Raw genomic sequence first — 19,610 nt, forward strand, 5'->3', positions numbered from 1 at the left:
GACTGAAGAGAAATTGCCTTATGTTGTTTGGGCTCCTGGAAGCATCTGCAAAAATTTAAAAAAAAAAAAAAAAGTAAAGTCGTCTATCTCTCTGAGTCGCAGTTTGCCAAGTGATAAAATGTGTACACTGCACTTTCAAAGCTCACTAATTTGAGTCCTAGGAAAGCATCTAAATTTGATATTAATCCGTGGTTTAAAGAAGTTCATTCTTTCACAAAAAATAATACAACAGAAAAGAGTAATATCAGATATTAGGTCTGCTGAGAGATGGCTGTATTTTCTTGTTACTGATAATGAAATAATTGATGCTGCGTTTCGTTATTCAGCTTTGTGAGAGGAATGTACAGCAAGAAATCTGACAATTTTATTTCTAATCACCTTTCAATCAATTTTCCTTTCTCATATTATTTCTTTTAAATTAATTGCATTTCTTTATATTGTGATTTAAGCTATCCAAATATTTTTGAGACATCATGCAACTATAAGTAGAATATAAGTCAGAAAAAGTGATTTGGGGGATGATGCTTGTGATTATTTTGTGTTATAATAGTTGGTATTGCCAGTTTACTTCAATTGAAAGTCATAAAAGAACTCAGCCAAAGAGGTTTTTCAGTTCAGTTCAGTCGCTAAGTCGTGTCCGACTCTTTGCCACCCCATGAATCACGGCACACCAGGCCTCCCTGTCCATCACCAACTCCCAGAGTTTATTCAAACCCATGTCCATCTAGTTGGTAATGCCATCCAACCATCTCATCCTCTGCCGTCCCCTTCTCCTCCTGCCCCCAATCCCTCCCAGCATCAGAGTCTTTTCCAATGAGTCACCTCTTCGAATGAGGTGGCCAAAGTACTGGCATTTCAGCTTCAGTATCTGTCCTTCCAATGAACACCCAGGACTGATCTCCTTTAGGATGGACTGGTTGGATCTCCTTGTAGTCCAAGGGACTCTCAAGAGTCTTCTCCGACACATTATTCAAAAGCATCTATTTTTCAGCGCTCAGCTTTCTCTATAGTCCAATTCTCACATCCATACATGACCACTGGAAAAACCATAGCCTTGACCAGACAGAACTTTGTTGGCAAAGTAATGTCTCTGCTTTTTAATATACTATCTAGGTTGGCCATAACTTTCCTTCCAAGGAGTAAGCGTCTTTGAATTTCATGGCTGCAGTCACCATCTGCAGTGATTTTGGAGCCCCAAAAAATAAAGTCTGACACTATTTCCACTGTCTCCCCATCTATTTCCCATGAAGTGATGGGACCAGATGCCATGATCTTAGTTTTCTGAAGGTTGAGCTTTAAGCCAACTTTTTTACTCTCCTCTTTCACTTTCATCAAGAGGCTTTTTAGTTCACCTTCACTTTTTCCCATAAGGGTGGTGTCACCTGCATATCTGAGGTTATTGATATTTCTCCTGGCAATCTTAATTTCAGCTTGTGCTTCTTCCAGCCCAGCGTTTCTCATGCTGTACTCTGCATATAAGTTAAATAAGCAGGGCGACAATATACAGCCCTGACGTACTCCTTTTCCTATTTGGAACCAGTCTGTTGTTCCATGTCCAGTTCTAACTGTTTCTTCCTGACCTGCATAAAGGTTTCTCAAGAGGCAGGTCGGGTGGTCTGGTATTCCCATCTCTTTCAGAATTTTCCACAGTTTTATTGTGATCTACACAGTCAAAGGCTTTGGCATAGTCAGTAAAGCAGGAATAGATGTTTTTCTGGACCTCTCTTGCTTTTTTGATGATCCAGCGGATGTTGGCAATTTGATCTCTGGTTCCTCTGCCTTTTCTAAAACCAGCCTGAACATCTGAAAGTTCTTGATTCACGTATTGCTGTAACCTGGCTTGGAGAATTTTGAGCATTACTTTACTAGTGTGTGAGATGAGTGCAACTGTGCGGTAGTTTGAGCGTTCTTTGGAATTGCCTTTCTTTAGGACTGGAATGAAAACTGACCTTTTCCAGTCCTGTGGCCACTGCCGAGTTTTCCCAATTTGCTGGCATATTAAGTGTAGCACTTTCACAGCATCATCTTTCAGGATTTGAAGTAGCTCAACTGGAATTCCATCACATCCACTAGCTTTGTTCGTAGTGATGCTTTCTAAGGCCCACTTGACTTCACATTCCAGGATGTCTGGCTCTAGGTGAGTGATCCCACCATTGTGATTATCTGGGTCGTGAAGATCTTTTTTGTACAGTTCTGTGTATTCTTGCCACCTCTTCTTGATATCTTCTTCTTCTGTTAGGTCCATACCATTTCTGTCCTTTATCGAACCCATCTTTGCCTGAAATTTCCCCTTGATAACTCTAATTTTCTTGAAGAGATCTCTAGTCTTTCCCATTCTGTTGCTTTCCTCTATTTCTTTGCATTGATCACTGAGGAAGGCTTTCTTATCTCTCCTGGCTATTCTTTGGAATTCTGCATTCAAATGTGAATATCTTTCCTTTTCTCCTTTGCTTTTCACTTCTCTTCTTTTCACAGCTATTTGTAAGGCCTCCTCAGACAACCATTTTGGCTTTTTGCATTTCTTTTCCATGGGGATGGTCTTGATCCCTGTCTCCTATACAATGTCACGAACCTCCGTCCATAGTTCATCAGGCTCTCTATCAGATCTAGTTTTTAACAAATCTTAAACACTGATTTTCCATTTGAGTGGTAATTCCTGCAACCACCAGCCATGCTTTCAATAAATTTCAACTTTAAAATGTTATATAAATTAGCTAAGATCAAAGCAAATAAAAGTCATTATTAAGACTAAATTTTAGGAATGTACAACTCAAAATCCAAGTTACTTTTACTGCAACAGACAATTTCAGGGGAACATAGAATATATCATCTATATATATTTTATCCTTCCTGGGACCTAATGTATATAAATCACCCAATAATATTTGATTTATGGATGGATAACAATATCCAATATTAATTAGATTACTATATCCTCCGCTAATGTTTGATATGGGATACACTATTCTCTTTATTGTGTTTTGTGTTCACCTCTCTCTCTTTCTGCATATTGAATTCTTGTCTTAATTCTTCTCCAGTATTGTAACAATATTCTTCTTCCATATTTTTCTGAAGTATTTTGGAAAAAAAATTCAGAGAAAAGTAAAACTAACAAATAATCAAAAAACAAATTGGAAATTGTAACAATCTACAACTGAGTACTAATTTGCTTAACTAGGATTTGAGACAAGTTCTTAATAATATGTAATGATAAGTAATTTTTGAAATTTCCACATGTTAATATTAAATAGATATTGCATGATAAAATCTTTTGAAATGTAGAGAAGTGAAGTTATTAAGCAGTTTGTATCCAATTTCTGATTGCCTCCTCAAATATTATAGTAGCATAAAATCTTTCCTACATATAAAAATACTGAGGATTTTCTCCAAGAATTTGGAATGTTTTCCAGGTGGTGGCAAAAATACCATTCCTACATGGCTTTATTATGATACTGAAAGATATTTTGTATTTGTATATGACAGTGAAAGGTGTATATACTGGTCAGACCTTGTGTTGGACTCATAGATTACTTCCGTTTCAACCCAGAACACTGAGAGAACTGTGTTTCAGAGAAAAAGCATATTACTCCCCCATTACTCCTTAACTTTCATTTTCATAGATTTTTACGATTTTCTTAATTAGGAAAAAAATTTTTTAGTTTCTTGTGTTGTTGTTTTTTTTTTTCCCTTTTTCTCTTCTATTTTCTATTTTTCTTTTTCTCTTATTTCCTTTTAAAGTCCTCTATTACTCCTCTACTACTCCTTAATTTTCATTTTCATTACACTATAACCTTACCAAAAAAAAAAATAAATAAATAAAGAGAGAAGCCCTATTTTTAAACTGAACTTCATATATTTTTTGTGTGTGTGTTTTGGTTTTTGTTTTTAATATAGTATTTTTAAGAGTCTAACCTCTACTCTAGATTTTTAATCTTTGTTTTTCAGTATATGATATAAATTGTGGACATTTAAGAATCCAATATTCAGTTCCCATTTTTATTCAGGAGTGTGTTGATTATTCTCTCCCAATCTTGACTCTCCCTTTTCTACCTCATAACACCTCTATTTCCTCCTTTCCCCTTCTCTTCCCAATCCAATTCTGTGAATCTTTGTGGGTCGCTGGGCTACGGAGAACACTCTGGGAACAGACAACTGTGGAGATCTGCCTCTCTCCTCTTGAGTTCCCCTTTTTCTCCTCCTACTCATCTCTATCTCCCTCCTCCCTCTCCTCTTCTTCATGTAACGCTGTGAACCTCTCTGGGCGTCCCTCACGGGGGAGAATCTTTTGCCATTAACCTAGAAGTTTTATTAGCAGTGCTGTATAGTAGGAGAAGTCTTGAGACTACTGGAAGAATAAAACTGAAAGCCAGAGGCAGGAGACTTAAGCCCAAAACCCGAGAACACCAGAAAACTCCTGACTACATGCAAATTTAAGTAATAAGAGACCGTCCAAAACCCTCCATACCTACACTGAAACCAACCACCACCCAAGAGCCAATAAGTTCCAGAGTAAGACATACCACACAAATTCTCCAGCAATGCAGGAACAAAACCCTGAACACCAACATACAGGCTGCCCAAGGTCACACCTAACACATAGACACATCTCAAAACTCATCACTGTGGACTCCATTGCACTACAGAGAGAAGAAATCAAGTTCCACACACCAGAATACCGACACAAGCTTCCCTAACCAGGAAACCTTGACAAGCCAATCGTCCAACCCCACCGACTGGGTAAAATTTCCACAATAAAAAGGAATCACAGACCTCCAGAATACAGAAAGCCCAGTCCAGACACAGCAATCTAAACAAGATGAAAAGGCAGAGAAATACCCAACAGGTAAAGGAGCATGAAAAATGCCCACCAAGTCAAACAAAAGAGGAGGAGATAGGGAATTTACCTGAAAAAGAATTTAGAATAATGATAATAAAAATGATCCAAAATCTTGAAAACAAAATGGAGTTACAGATAAATAGCCTAGAGACAAAGATTGAAAAGATGCAAGAAATGTTTAATAAAGACCTAGAAGAAATAAAAAAGAGTCAATTAAAAATGAATAATGCAAGAAATGAGATCAAAAACACTCTGGAGGGAACCAAGAGTAGAATAACGGAGACAGAAGATAGGATAAGTGAGGTAGAAGATAAAATGGTGGAAATAAATGAAGCAGAGAGGAAAAAAGGATCAAAAGAAATGAGGACAACCTCAGGGACCTCTGGGACAATGTGAAACGTCCCAACATTCGAATCATAGGAGTCCCAGAAGAAGAAGACAAAAAGAAAGGCCATGAGAAAATACTCAAGGAGATAATAGCTGAAAACTTCCCTAAAATGGAGAAGGAAATAGCCACCCAAGTCCAAGAAACCCAGAGAGTCCCAAACAGGATAAACCCAAGGCAAAACACCCCAAGACACATATTAATCAAATTAACAAAGATCAAACACAAAGAACAAATATTAAAAGCAGCAAGGGAGAAACAACAAATAACACACAAAGGGATTCCCATAAGGATAACAGCTGATCTATCGATAGAAACCCTCCAGGCCAGAAGGGACTGGCAGGACATACTTAAGGTAATGAAAGAAAATAACCTACAACCTAGATTACTGTACCCAGCAAGGATCTCATTCAGATATGAAGGAGAATTCAAAAGCTTTACAGACAAGCAAAAGCTGAGAGAATTCAGCACCACCAAACCAGCTCTTCAACAAATGCTAAAGGATCTTCTCTAGACAGCAAATGCAGAAAGGTTGTATAAACGTGAACCCAAAACAACAAAGTAAATGGCAACGGGACCACACCTATCAATAATTACCTTAAATGTAAATGGGTTCAATGCCCCAACCAAAGGACAAAGATTGGCTGAATGGATACAAAAACAAGACCCCTATATATGCTGTCTACAAGAGACCCACCTCAAAACATGAGACACGTACAGACTGAAGGTGAAGGGCTGGAAAAAAATATTTCACGCAAACGGAGAACAAAAGAAAGCAGGAGTCACAATACTCATATCAGATAAAATAGACTTTCAAATAAAGGATGTGAAAAGAGACAAAGAAGGACACTACATAATGATCAAAGGATCAATCCAAGAAGAGGATATAACAGTCATAAATATATATGCACCGAACATAGGAGCACCGCAATATGTACGGCAAATGCTAACGAGTATGAAAGAGGAAATTAATAGTAACACAATAATAGCGGGAGACTTTAATACCCCACTCACAACTATGGATAGATCAACTAAACAGAAAATTAACAAGGAAACACAAACCTTAAATGACACAATGGACCAGCTAGACCTAATTGATATCTATAGGACATTTCACCCCAAAACAATCAACTTCACCTTTTTCTCAAGTGCACACGGAACCTTCTCCAGAATAGATCACATCCTGGGCCATAAATCTGGTCTTAGAAAATTCAAAAAATTGAAATCATTCCAGTCATCTTTTCTGACCACAGTGCAGTAAGATTAGATCTCAATTACAGGAAAAAAATTGTTAAAACTTCAAACATATGGAGGCTACATAACACGCTTCTGAATAACCAACAAGTCATAGAAGAAATCAAAAAAGAAATCACAATATGTATAGAAATGAATGAAAATGAAAACACAACAACCCAAAACCTATGGGAAGGGGAAGGTTCATAGCATTACAGGCTTACATCAAGAAACAAGAAAAAAGCCAAATAAATAACCTAACTCTACACCTAAAGCAATTAGAGAAGGAAGAAATGAAGAACCCCAGGGTCAGTAGAAGGAGAGAAATCTTAAAAATTAGGGCAGAAATAAATGCAAAAGAAACTAAAGAGACCATAGCAAAAATCAACAAAGCTAAAAGCTGGTTTTTTGAAAAAATAAACAAAATTGACAAACCATAAGCAAGACTCATTAAGAAACAAAGAGAGAAGAACCAAATTAACAAAATTAGAAATGAAAATGGAGAGATCACAACAGACAACACTGAAATACAAAGGATCATAAGAGACTACTACCAGCAGCTCTATGCCAATAAAATGGACAACTTAGGTGAAATGGACAAATTCTTAGAAAAGTATAACTTTCCAAAACTGAACCAGGAAGATACAGAAGATCTTAACAGAGCTATCACAAGCAAGGAAATCGAAACCGTAATAAAAAATCTTCCAGCAAACAAAAGCCCAGGACCAGATGGCTTCACAGCTGAATTCTACCAAAAATTTAGAGAAGAGCTAACACCTATCTTACTCAAACTCTTCCAGAAAATTGCAGAGGAAGGTAAGCTTCCAAACTCATTCTATGAGGCCACCATCACCCTAATTCCAAAACCAGACAAAGATGCCACAAAAAAAGAAAACTACAGGCCAATATCACTGATGAACATAGATGCAAAAATCCTTAACAAAATTCTAGCAAACAGAATCCAACAACATATTAAAAAAAAAAATCATACACCATGACCAAGTAGGCTTTATCCCAGGAATGCAAGGATTCTTTGATATCCACAAATCAATCAATGTAATACACCACATTAACAAATTGAAAGATAAAAACCATATGATTATCTCAATAGATGCAGAGAAAGCCTTTGACAAAATTCAACACCCATTCATGATTAAAACTCTCCAGAAAGCAGGAATAGAAGGAACATACCTCAACATAATAAAAGCTATATATGACAAACCCACAGCAAGCATCACCCTCAATGGTGAAAAATTGAAAGCATTTCCCCTGAAATCAGGAACAAGACAAGGATGCCCACTCTCACCACTACTATTCAACGTAGTGTTGGAAGTTTTGGCCACAGCAATCAGAGCAGAAAAAGAAGTAAAAGGAATCCAGATAGGAAAAGAAGAAGTGAAACTCTCGCTGTTTGCAGATGACATGATCCTCTACATAGGAAACCCTAAAGACTCTACCAGAAAATTACTAGAGCTAATCAATGAATATAGTAAAGTTGCAGGATATAAAATTAACACACAGAAATCCCTTGTATTCCTATACACTAACAATGAAAAAACAGAAAGAGAAATTAAGGAAACAGTACCATTCACCATTGCAACAAAAAGAATAAAATACTTAGGAGTACATCTACCTAAAGAAACAAAAGACCTACACATAGAAAACTATAAAATACTGATGAAAGAAATCAAAGAGGACACAAACAGATGGAGAAACATAGCGTGTTCATGGATTGGAAGAATCAATATTGTCAAAATGGCTATTCTACCCAAAGCAATCTATAGATTCAATGCAATCCCTATCAAGCTACCAACGGTATTTTTCACAGAACTAGTGATCTCTAGTCTTTCCCATTCTATTGTTTTCCTTTATTTATTTTCACTGATCACTGAGGAAGGCTTTCTTAACTTTCCTTGCTATTCTTTGGAACTCTGCATTCAAATGGGTATATCTTTCCTTTTCTTCTTTGCCTTTCACTTCTTTTCTTTTCTCAGCTATTTGTAAGGCCTTCTCAAACAACCATTTTGTGTTTTTGCACTTTTTTTTCTTGGGTATCATATTGATCCCTCCCTTCTGTACAATGTCATGAACCTCCATGTATACTTCTTTAGGCACTCTGTCTATCAGATCTAATCCCTTGAATCTATTTGTCACTTCCCCTAAGTGATTGTAAGGGATTTGACTTAGGTCGTAGCTGAATGGTCTAGTGGTTTTCTGTACTTTCTTCAATTTAAGTCTGAAGTTAACAAGTGAATTTGGCAAATGGATTTGGATAATCTTTGTCAACTCTTTTTTTAAGTGAACCACTTTCTCTACTCCTTTAAGATTTGTTTCAGTATTGCATGAAGAATGATGATGTCAAGGTCCTTGGTTAAGTCATGTTCCTGGTTTTAGTTTTCAATTTTCAAATTAATTTGTAGGTGACCTTGAACCACTCATTTTGTGTCATTCATCCAGTTAATTTTTAGGATGAAGTATCTGATCTCCAAGATTGCTTCTGGCTCATAATCTCCCCAAATCTGGATTATTTTGGAGAATTTAAAGCAATTTTGCCATTTGCATAAAATTCAGGATAGTTTTGTAAAGCACTTTAAAAAATGGATCTCATTCATACATTTATTTATGTATCATCTTTGTTATAGTTAAGCATCTCTAGTATAAAATGTGTTTAACCTTGACTCTCTTCCTTGCTCTCTCCCTCTTTAACACACACACACACATACAAACACACTCCCACACACAATGCTTTCTTGTTTTAAATTTCCTTTTTCTCGAGGGAGTGCAAGTTAAGTTATAATAATCTGGTGCCAATGAGTTTGCCTGATGCAGTTACTCCATAAAAGAGGAGAAGGAACTAAGGAGTCTGGGGTCCTTGGGCACTGAAGAATACAGAGGAAAGCTTTGCCTGATTATTATTCTGTCCATGATTTTCCAGCAAAATTGAAGTACTACAAACGGGAGTTTATGAACAATCTTGGTTTCCATTCAGATTCTTTAATCTGCTAGCTATCTTTAATGTCTGAGCCACTAGAGAAGCACCAAGAATATTGGAGTGGATAACCATTCCTTCTTCTATAGGATCTTCAGGACTCAGGGATCAAACTTGGGTCTCCTGCATTGCAGGCAGACTCTTTGCAGTCTGAGCCACCCGGAAGCCCCAACTATCTATACTTTGTGGAAAAACTGAACCTCAGAATTATTTTAAATAGTTTTTTTTTTAACCCTTCAACACAGAGATAATACTGATCACAATCACAAATAAGTGGTGAGATCTTACTTGTGAACTGTTAATAGGTAAAAATGCACAGGTCATTTCAATTTTTTGACTGCTTCATCAGAGACAGGCGTTGTGCTAAGAATTTCCCAATGTTATCTGCGATCCCCAGACCTCACTGTGAGACAGCAGTTTCCTTTTTCTACAGATGAGCTTTGAAACTGAGAATCCTTACTTTTCCAAAGACAGGCAGTTAATTGTGGTGCAGAGTTAAGATTTTATTTCTGATCTAACTGACATTGAAGTTGATGCTCTACTGACTCCCAAAAGAGCCTCAGTTAACTGATAAATTATTCTACTACAATCAACTTCTCCACCAATGACCTCTACCTGTACTCATTCTCCCTAGATGCTTCCATGGGATCTGTAATTTTGAGGCACCTGGGATCTCTTCAAGAGATGCACAGGATGTGCCTTGCTGTGATTGGCCTGAAAGATAATGATTACTAGAACTAAAGCAAAATAGAAAAGAAAGCAACTGAGCAACATTGTATAATGCAAACCAAGAATGTTCTCCTGAGGTGCAAAGTGTTTTCCTGAGGCAGATATTACACCATGTGAAGATGGAAGAGATTATACAATATTAAGGATACTGGTCACATAATGTGTGAAGAAGACATTCTTCTGATTAACCCTCCTTAACTTCCCTTACTTCTGAGATGTTTTTATAATTTTAATTATAATGTGTTTCATCGTTATCTGGATAGTTCCTTGGGGAGATGCTCTCAATGTGTGCAGTGTTCAAGATTCTATTATAAATAGTGAGGAATTATCATTGATTTTTTGTTGCTGCTGAAGGTAGATCTGCAAATTTTATACTCCTTGCAATAGAGATTAATGCAGTCACATCTTTAATTTTTAGCCCTTTTTTGAAGAAGAGACTAAGACCTTACTTGTGGACCTATTTGCTATCACAGTGTTTTATTGTCCAGAGTTATATACTTGGGAAATATTACTATTTATATTAATAGTTGATATAAAATTCATAAGAATATCTTGCTACCATAGGGACTTACAAGAATTTTTGCTCTTCAGGTTTTGCCTTTTATGTCTTCTCTACAAAGACCAGTGATTTTCACATTGTGTTTTAAAATGTATCTGAATGGAATCGAAAGTACTGTATCATTGGGAATGATTGTTATTATTCAGTCACTAAGTTGTGTCCTACTCTTTGCCATCCCATGCCATGCTTCCCTGTCTTTCACTATATTGAACAAATAATTATATCTTTGCTGTATCATGTGTATGTGTAAAATTTCTGAAAAGTTAATGAAAGTGATTTTTTTAATTGGTAAATTATATATTCTATATGTTTAACTGCTTTAAAAGATGATGCACAGTTATTCAATAAAGTGGCTCTATATGAGAAGTTACTTTGGCCATCTGGCCCTAGGACTATGGGATCACCTAACGTTGAGAGGCATGGATAATGGTGATCCAAGAATTCTGGTTTTCAGGCTCTATAGCCATGCCAAGGTCTTCGGGTTCATCAAGCATGAATTATCAAAAGGATAACTTCACGCCTTTTTTGGAGGATAATCAAACTGAATTTTAAATGTAGAGAAATAGAATATTAGAAAAAGTTATCAAAGAGACAGCAGTGATATAAAGCTATTAAGAGTGTATCCCTAGAGTCCAATTAATTGGTTTGCATTTCAGTCTGGCCAATTTGCAGATGTCTGATCCAAGGAAAGCTTCTCAGTCTGTCAGTGCTTCAGTTTTCTCATTTTTTAGAAAGATATGCTAACTAGATCCTCTGTCATGGGATCTTTGCTTATAAAAGATTTGTAAGTATTCAATAAAAGTTAGCTATTATCTTACCTTAAAACTGAGACTGTTGCCACAAGAACATTTTTTTAATAGATATTTTATTAGTTATGGACACAGTAATGAAGCTGATCTGGAGATCAGGATGCTTAAAAATCATGTGTGAATATCCCTGAATGTCTAACAATATATAATAACTAATGTAGTCAGTTTGAAGTGTTCTAAAATGAATGAGACAAACTCTACTACCACAGAGCTAATGATTATGAAAATTGGAAGAAAACCCACATGTCACACGGGAAGGGAAATTGAAGTAGTATTACTTTATGTTTCTTAGGTGCCTTGATGATTTTTTATATATTTTATATTTAGTTGCCATTGTTGTTCAGTCACTAAGTCATATTTGGCTATTTGAGACTCCATGGACTGCAGCACGCCAGGCTCCTCTGTCCTTCACTATCTCCCAGAGTTTGCTCAGGCTCATGTCTGAGCTGGTGATGCTATCTAACCACCTCATCCTCTTATAATTAGTTGTACCAATAATCCAAATCAAACTCTGTTAATTAGGTAATTATGGGTTCACCAAGCAGAGTCAAGAGTTTTTATATAGGAAAATTCTTGGTCTTAGTTCTACCTCCCAGTCAAATCAGCAACTCTCATCTGGTTTAGTTTATCCACACTTAGAAGCCAGAGGATCTATGATCATGAAAATATAGGGTACAGGTGAACCCAGACCAGAACTGAAATATCAGTGACTAGGTTATGTGCCCAAATCATTTTCTCTATGGTATATTTAATTTCCATATGAATAATTTCAGGGGTAGGAAAATAGTTCACAGAGATTAATCAACTTCCAAATTGTGAGTTGCTACTAGTTGGAGGGAGCCATGATACAATCATAGAGTTTATACACTTTTTAAAATAGTTCCTCTTCTAACTTTTTGTATTTTCATTTTCTTTTTCCTCAATATTTTTACATAACTGGCTACCTGCCCATAACTGAAAAGTCACATCACCAAAGAGATCTTTGACCAACTCTGTGTGCATCCTGCCTCTTCTTATTTCTATGTTTATCAGGATGCTCCTTTTTTGTGTCACAGTAGTTTCATTCCCTAAATTGTCTCATTTCTGTATTTTTCATTCACTTCTTTTCAAAAAGAATCAATTATGATACAAACCAGAATCTCATGTAGCTTGTTCAATTTCATATTACAAAACTTAGACTACTTCTAGATATAATGTAATAAATAATAGATATAATATAGCAAATATATTTGACATAACATTGGTTTTGATGTTTGTAAATGAATTATTATAATCAATTATAACTACAGTCTGTTTTATGTCATAATATTCTCTTCAAGCAATACTTTTATGGGATCCTAAATTCCCAAGATGATGTTAATTCTACAGATACATCCCTAAGTACTGAGAGCAGTTTACTTCTCAGAGGACTTATCTGGGGAAGTGTATTAAACAGAGAAAACATTCCTTGTGGACATGTTACTTGTAATGACATTGAATTTGAAAACAAATGATTAGACATATAATGGATTGTTACTGAAAAGCAGTAGAATCTGAAATAAGACAATAATTTTGATAAACACAAATAGTGTTAATTATAGAGCAATACATACTGAGAATTAACCTTATGATTGATTCATGACACTAGTTGAAGATTCTGAATACATTTTTGTTTTCAAAAGCCCAAGCATGTGTGAATGTTATTGAAAGCTTTTTTTGGTAAATGAGGATCCACCAACTTTTATATTCATGGAAAAGTGATGAAGTCTTAGTTTTTTCTCATGAAATTATGTATTATTTATAAAACAAGTGAAGAGCAATAGTATATACAAAATATCCTAAGAAATCATATTCAACTCTTATAAAGATACCTCCAAATTAACATGTGCTTATCCAAATGTATTAACGAGTTATCTGATGACTACATTTAGCACAATTTTACACACGCTGTGACTAACAGTAATAGGTCAGCGTTAGTGTGTTAGTGTGTTTGCACATGTAGATAAAGGAGGCTTAGCCCTGAGAGTCCATTCATGGGGTAAACCATCCTATGTTAGACTGGACCTCTTAGCATATTTAAGTGTTGCCTGTACACAGCCTGTTTTAAACGGGGAATTTATATGCCTGGACATTTATAACAGGAAGTGGCATACACAGAATTATGTCCTGCAGGTTCACTGCCTCAAGTTTGCCTTGACGATTGCTTTGTTGACAGCCTCTTTCACATCTTTGTTCCTCAAACTGTAGATCGTGGGATTCAGCATGGGAGTCACTGTGGTGTAAAACACAGCCACCACTTCCCCTGCTCCGCAGACTCTTCAGCGGGCCTCCTGAGGTACATGACGATGAGAGTCCCGTAAAACATGGTGACAGCCGTCAGGTGAGACCCACACGCGGAGAGTGCCTTCCTCCTGCCATCGGCAGAGCGCATGCGCAGCACGGCCGCTACGATGAGGGTGTAGGGAATGAGAACCACTGAGAGGGAATATGTGAAATCAATCCCAGCAATAACAGTCATGGTGTATTCTTTAATGTGGACCCCTCCACAGGCAATATTGATAAGAGGAGGGTCAGCACAATAGAAGTGGTTGATTTCGAAGTTTCCACAGAAGTACAGGCCATACGTCCACAGAGTGCAGATTAGGCTAACAGAATCCATAGATGCATGGCACAGAGATGAGACGAGCACAGACAGTCCTGGACATTTTACTGCCATAAAGCAGAGGGTTGCAGATGGCCATGTAGAGATCAAAGGCCATCACAGCCAAGATATATACTTCCACGTGGACAAGGGCTATGAAGAAGTAACTCTGCACCAAACACCCCGCATAGGAAATGGTTTTTGTCTCTGATAGTAAGTTTTCCAACAATGAATGAGTTTATTCTTGTTTAAGGGCTAATCCAATTAAAAGGGGTGCACAATCAAACATGTGTAGAAAGACTCTGAGAAGTAACATTTACTTGTGATAATATCACTGGAAAGATTGATTCATTTAAGCACAGAAAGTATTGTTACTCAGGCTAATTTACTAATTGCCCATAAGCAACATTCCCTCAGATTGGTTCTGAGAAAAGGCAGATAGTGGGAGGAGAGCTCTTTTTCATAACTGTACCGTTCTGAGCAGGAAGAAAGAGTACCATTTGATTAGTATTGGAAACTACATTAACAAAGTTTTTGTTTGTTTGTTTGTTTGTTTTTATTTTTTCGAATCACCCGAGTTTGCTTCTAACAAGTTGGTGTCAAGCATGAAATGATAGGCTGCTCAAGAAACAATCGTATTGACAGAGATCATTATAACTTGACCCTTTAAGATCATATTTTCTGTGATCCTTATGGCAGACATATTCCTCAGTGTCCACTACTTTATATTTTATTTTATAAGTAAAACATTTAAACATTTGTCATCCAGCTGTTAACCACCATTCCCATTGTCCCTTGTCAGTGAGATACATAATGTTGTCAAGTCTTGGCAATGAGCCATGAAACCTATTCAGGCAATGGTGCCTGAAACCTAAAGATCACCTTCTCTATGTTAAAGCCATTAGATATGGACTTTTTTCTCTTCCTTCCCACTTGAAAATGTTGCCACTGAAATGATAACTTTTTAGAAAAAAATGGAAACCACATATTGAGGGTCTAATTGCCCTTCCCAAACCCCTTAACTCATACTGGTGCCTGAGAAAGGAATAAATTATTTTATTAAATCACTGCATCTTGGGAGTTCACTTAGCTATAGTGCTATATTTGCTCTTATAATACTTTCCATAAATATATCCTTGGCACTTCACCTCTGCATCTTACCACTCACTAGGATGATTTTTACCTGAGAATGATCAAGCCTCTTCAGAAACTACCCTGAGAGTAGTTTCTGAGTAGTTCTATTAGAACTACTATTAGAATAGAGTAGTTCTATTGAGAGAAGGGCATCTTGTCTTCTGTCTTAACCAGAAGGAGAAAAACTCAAGCTTCTGATCTGTATTAGATATTAGGTTATAAATACCTTTGTCCTAACTACTTGATGAGTCCTTGGGCTTGTTATGACCTTTAAGACTCCAGTTGTCACATTAACTGGATTTGGATCCCTTTTGACCAGTCATCTAGGCCATTTTGCTAGCCTTTTTAGGTACTTACAGGTCTCTTTCTTAAGCTTAGGAAATCTCAGCTTTTTTTTTTTCCTGTGCTGTGCTTGAAGGTGCAGATAAGGTGTGTTTTCACCAGACATTTGAGCCAGCACATCTTTAACTGTCCTTACTTTTTGGTGGGGCTTCCCCAATGGCTCAGCAGAAAAGAATCATCTGCAAGGCAAGAGTCATGGTTTCAATCCCTGGGGGGACATCCCCTGGTGAAGGAAATGGCAACCCACTCCACTATTCTTGCCTGGAAAATCCCATGGACAGAGGAGCCTGGCTGGTTACAGTCCATAGGGTCACACAGAGTCAAACACAACTGAACATGCACACACTTACACGCACTTATTATGAGTGAAATTGTTCCCCCATAAGATGTGTTAAGTTCCTAACCCGAAGAACCTCAGAGTTTGGTTATAGGGTCATTGGGTTACAGGGTCATTATTTGGATATAGGGTCGTTGAAGATGCAGTTGTTAATATGAAGTCATACTGAAGTAAGGTGGACCGTTAACCCAGTGTGGGTGATGTCCTTACAAGAATGAGGAAACCTGGACCCAGATGTAGAGGGAAGACCGTGTGAAGACAGCAGAGACTGGAGTGATGTTTACAAGCCAAGGAATGCCTGGGGCCACGAGCAGATGGAACAACAAGGAAGGAACCTCCCCTAGAGCTTCACAGAGAGCATGGTTCCACCAGTACGCTGACTTCAGACTTGTAGGCTCCAGAACTGTGAACAAATAAATTTTTGTTGTTTTAAGTCAACGAGTGTGTGTACTTTGTAACACAGACTGATGAAACTAATTTATTTCTTTACAGTTTTGTTTCAATGTTAGAACTTTGTTTTTTCTTTAGTCTTTTTAATCTCCCAGGCTATTACTCTTTCTTCTCTGGGAGCTCTTCAAATGTATCTGAACTGTCTTTGGTAAACGGGTGGTTTTGCAGCAACCTCCCCGGAATCCAGTGTGCTACCCAGAAGGGGCTCCAGATTCCTTTTGAAAGATTCACTAACCTTTAAACCCTTCTCACACTGCCAATCTCAGGTTCAGCATTTACTCTACAGTTTACTATATAAGCTCGCTGCTGTGCTTTTAACTATTTAAATTATACTTTTGGAATTATTTTTTAAAAAAGCTACAACAAAGATGTTCTCTTTTCTTGAGTTTTATCTTTGGCAATTGACAGTCATGATTTCCAAGATTAATTTCTCTGCAGTTGTGCTCCCTGACCCTGAAAGAAGTTGATATAAGAACTTGATAATCAGGATTGTAAGTCATTGCTTTTCTTCAGAATTTGTACAAACCTGTTCCACTTAGAACACCTCATTGCTGCTTTAATAATGGTGTTGACATTAGGTGAGGCATATATTAAAATAAAGTTTAATATAAATAATTTAATATGGCAATATTGATGTCTTCACATAAATCTGAAATCTAATTTAACAATGAAATGTGTACTAAGATAACTTGGATAAAATAAGCTAAAATGTTTCTGAATAACTTATACAATCATTTCTTTTTATTTCCCAAAATAGCAGACTGTTCAGCATATTCAGGAATATTTTTTATTTTGCTCTACAAGAATAGCTCACAATATCACCCACATGGTAGACACCAAACATTTGAATCTGAATAAAAGAAAACAAATACATTCCAGTTGATGGTTTAATTGGGTTTTAGATTGCATCACTTTACAACCACCCCAACATAGAACTATATTCCTGACATCTGACAGCAACCACATTTATAACTTGGTTTTAAACTACCCCTTCCTGTCCCCTCAACCCACTGTAAATTCTTCAAATCCCTAAAATATAAAAGGATCTTAAGCTTTGCTGTGGGAATATAGGAGTATGTCTGCAAATTTGTTTTGATACAGAAAAAGAGAGTATGACTTTCCAAAAGCTGACCCTGATTCCCAGATCTGCATGGTGAAAAATGACATCATTTTGAACAATGTGAGAACCATGGAATTACAGAGAGTGACCAACAGTGAATCTAGTGGGGGTCAGAAGCAGAGAGGAATGATTTTTAGCAGACAGGGTATAGTTGAGGAATGGCTACTGCATGGAATGACGTGGGGAATGGACAAGAAACTTACTTTATCACTTCCCTTTTCTGTCTCCACAGTGTATAAAATAGAAACATTTTTGAAAGCAGTGGTTAAATCTTATTATCAGTTAAATAGAAACTGTCCAGGTCAAAACTGTCAAGTGTCACATATGCAAATAGTAGCAATTTGTTAAAAATGTGTATTATAATCTTTTATTTATTTATTTTTAGAATCTTTATGTTTTGGTTTATTATCCCCCTCTTGTGAAGCATAAGCACTTTAAAATATATTTTCTTTCAAGTTGGACAAAAGCAATTAGCATAACCTCACCCACTTATCACGTGAACTTAATTACAAACTCAGTTTTAAGAAGATATTTTTCCTTCTTGCTTTTCACTCAATCTGAGGTGCCCCTGCTCAAATATGACGTATACTTTTACCATATTTAATATACTCTACTGTGACTGTTAAAAATCTTTTTAATCTTTTTTTATCTTTCTTTTTTTGAAACTTTTCATCTTATTTATAAATTATATAAAAAATAGAACACATGCAAAGTCATTTTGCTCATATAAAAATGGTGAAAATAAAATTAATCTATCAAAGATAACAAAAACAACATATCTGCATGTGGCATAGTTCCAAGACAGTCAGTGTTACAAAATACATCTTAGTGTTTATTAGAGACAGGAAATAACATTTTTCAAAGGCTTTCCTCAAGGTATTTTTTACCTCTTGGTTCCTCAGGCTGTAGATCATGGGATTCAACATAGGAATGACTATTGTGTAGAAGACAGAGGCCATTTTGTCTGTGTCAAGGGAATGGTTTGATTTGGGCTGCAGATACATGAAGATCAGAGTCCCGTAGAATATAGTGAGAGCAGTCAGATGAGAACCACAGGATGAGAATGCTTTGCACCTCCCTTCTACAGATTGGATTCTCAGGATGGCAGCCACAATGTACAGGTAAGAAATAAGGACTGTGGTCAAAGAGCTGATCATGTTGAATCCAGAAAAGATAAAAGTCAAGATCTCTTTGAGGCTGGTGTCTGAGCAGGCAAGAGCCAGCAAAGAAACATCATCACAATAGAAGTGATTAACAACACTGGGGCCACAGTAGATCTATCGAAAAATAACAACTGTGTGGAGAAAAGCAACAGAAAAGCTGTATAAGTAAGGGCCAGCTACCAATTGCATGCACACCTTTTGGGACATGATCACCAAGTAGAGAAGAGGATTGCAGATGGCCACATAGCAGTCATAAGCCATTACTGTAAAAAGGAACATCTCCAAAATCAAGAAGTTCAGGAAAAAGCCCAGCTGTGCGCACATGCATAGAGAGATATGGACCTGTGCTTGGTCAGGAGGGTCTCCAGGAACTTTGGGGCTATTGATGAGGGGTGACAAAAGTCTACAAAGGCCAGATTACTGAGAAAAAAGTACATGGGTGTGTGAAGGTGAGGATCCAACTGGATTAAGGAAATCATGCCAATGTTTCCCACCAGAGTTAGAGAATATACCACTAAAATGAGAAGAAAGAGAAGGATTTCAATCTCTCTGGACTGAAAAATCCAAAAGAATGAATTCCATCACCCTGGTAATATTCTCTTCAATCATTTGTTCTAGTCTCTGAATGGCTGAAAAGAGACAAGTTAAAGACAGATAAATTATCAGGAGTAAGGAATTGTCATCAGATGCCAAAACGTGCGTGTTTTAACTTGAGAAATTATTGCTCATTGAAGCAGAATATCAGAACAAATAAATATATCCCTTCTCAAACTCTCCTGTTTGACTATTTATAATTTTCTGAGCCAAAAATTGAGGTTTAATAAAAATAATGTTTATAAAGATAGGTAATATTTTAGGTTTAGATTATTTTAGTTATACTTAATAATAGAATAAAGATATTTT

The 19,610-nt window shown here is 36.7% G+C and overlaps 2 pseudogenes; both read right to left on the bottom strand.

The window, feature by feature from the left end:
- Positions 1 to 13,694: 13,694 nt before the first annotated feature.
- On the bottom strand, positions 13,695 to 14,393 carry LOC133048642 (olfactory receptor 5M9-like; annotated as a pseudogene).
- Positions 14,394 to 18,299: 3,906 nt separating this feature from the next.
- On the bottom strand, positions 18,300 to 19,316 carry LOC133048436 (olfactory receptor 8U3-like; annotated as a pseudogene).
- Between the last annotated feature and the right edge of the window lie 294 nt (positions 19,317 to 19,610).

This window comes from Dama dama, chromosome 29 (genome assembly GCF_033118175.1).
Source record: "Dama dama isolate Ldn47 chromosome 29, ASM3311817v1, whole genome shotgun sequence".
In the NCBI taxonomy this organism is placed as follows: Eukaryota; Metazoa; Chordata; class Mammalia; order Artiodactyla; family Cervidae; genus Dama; species Dama dama.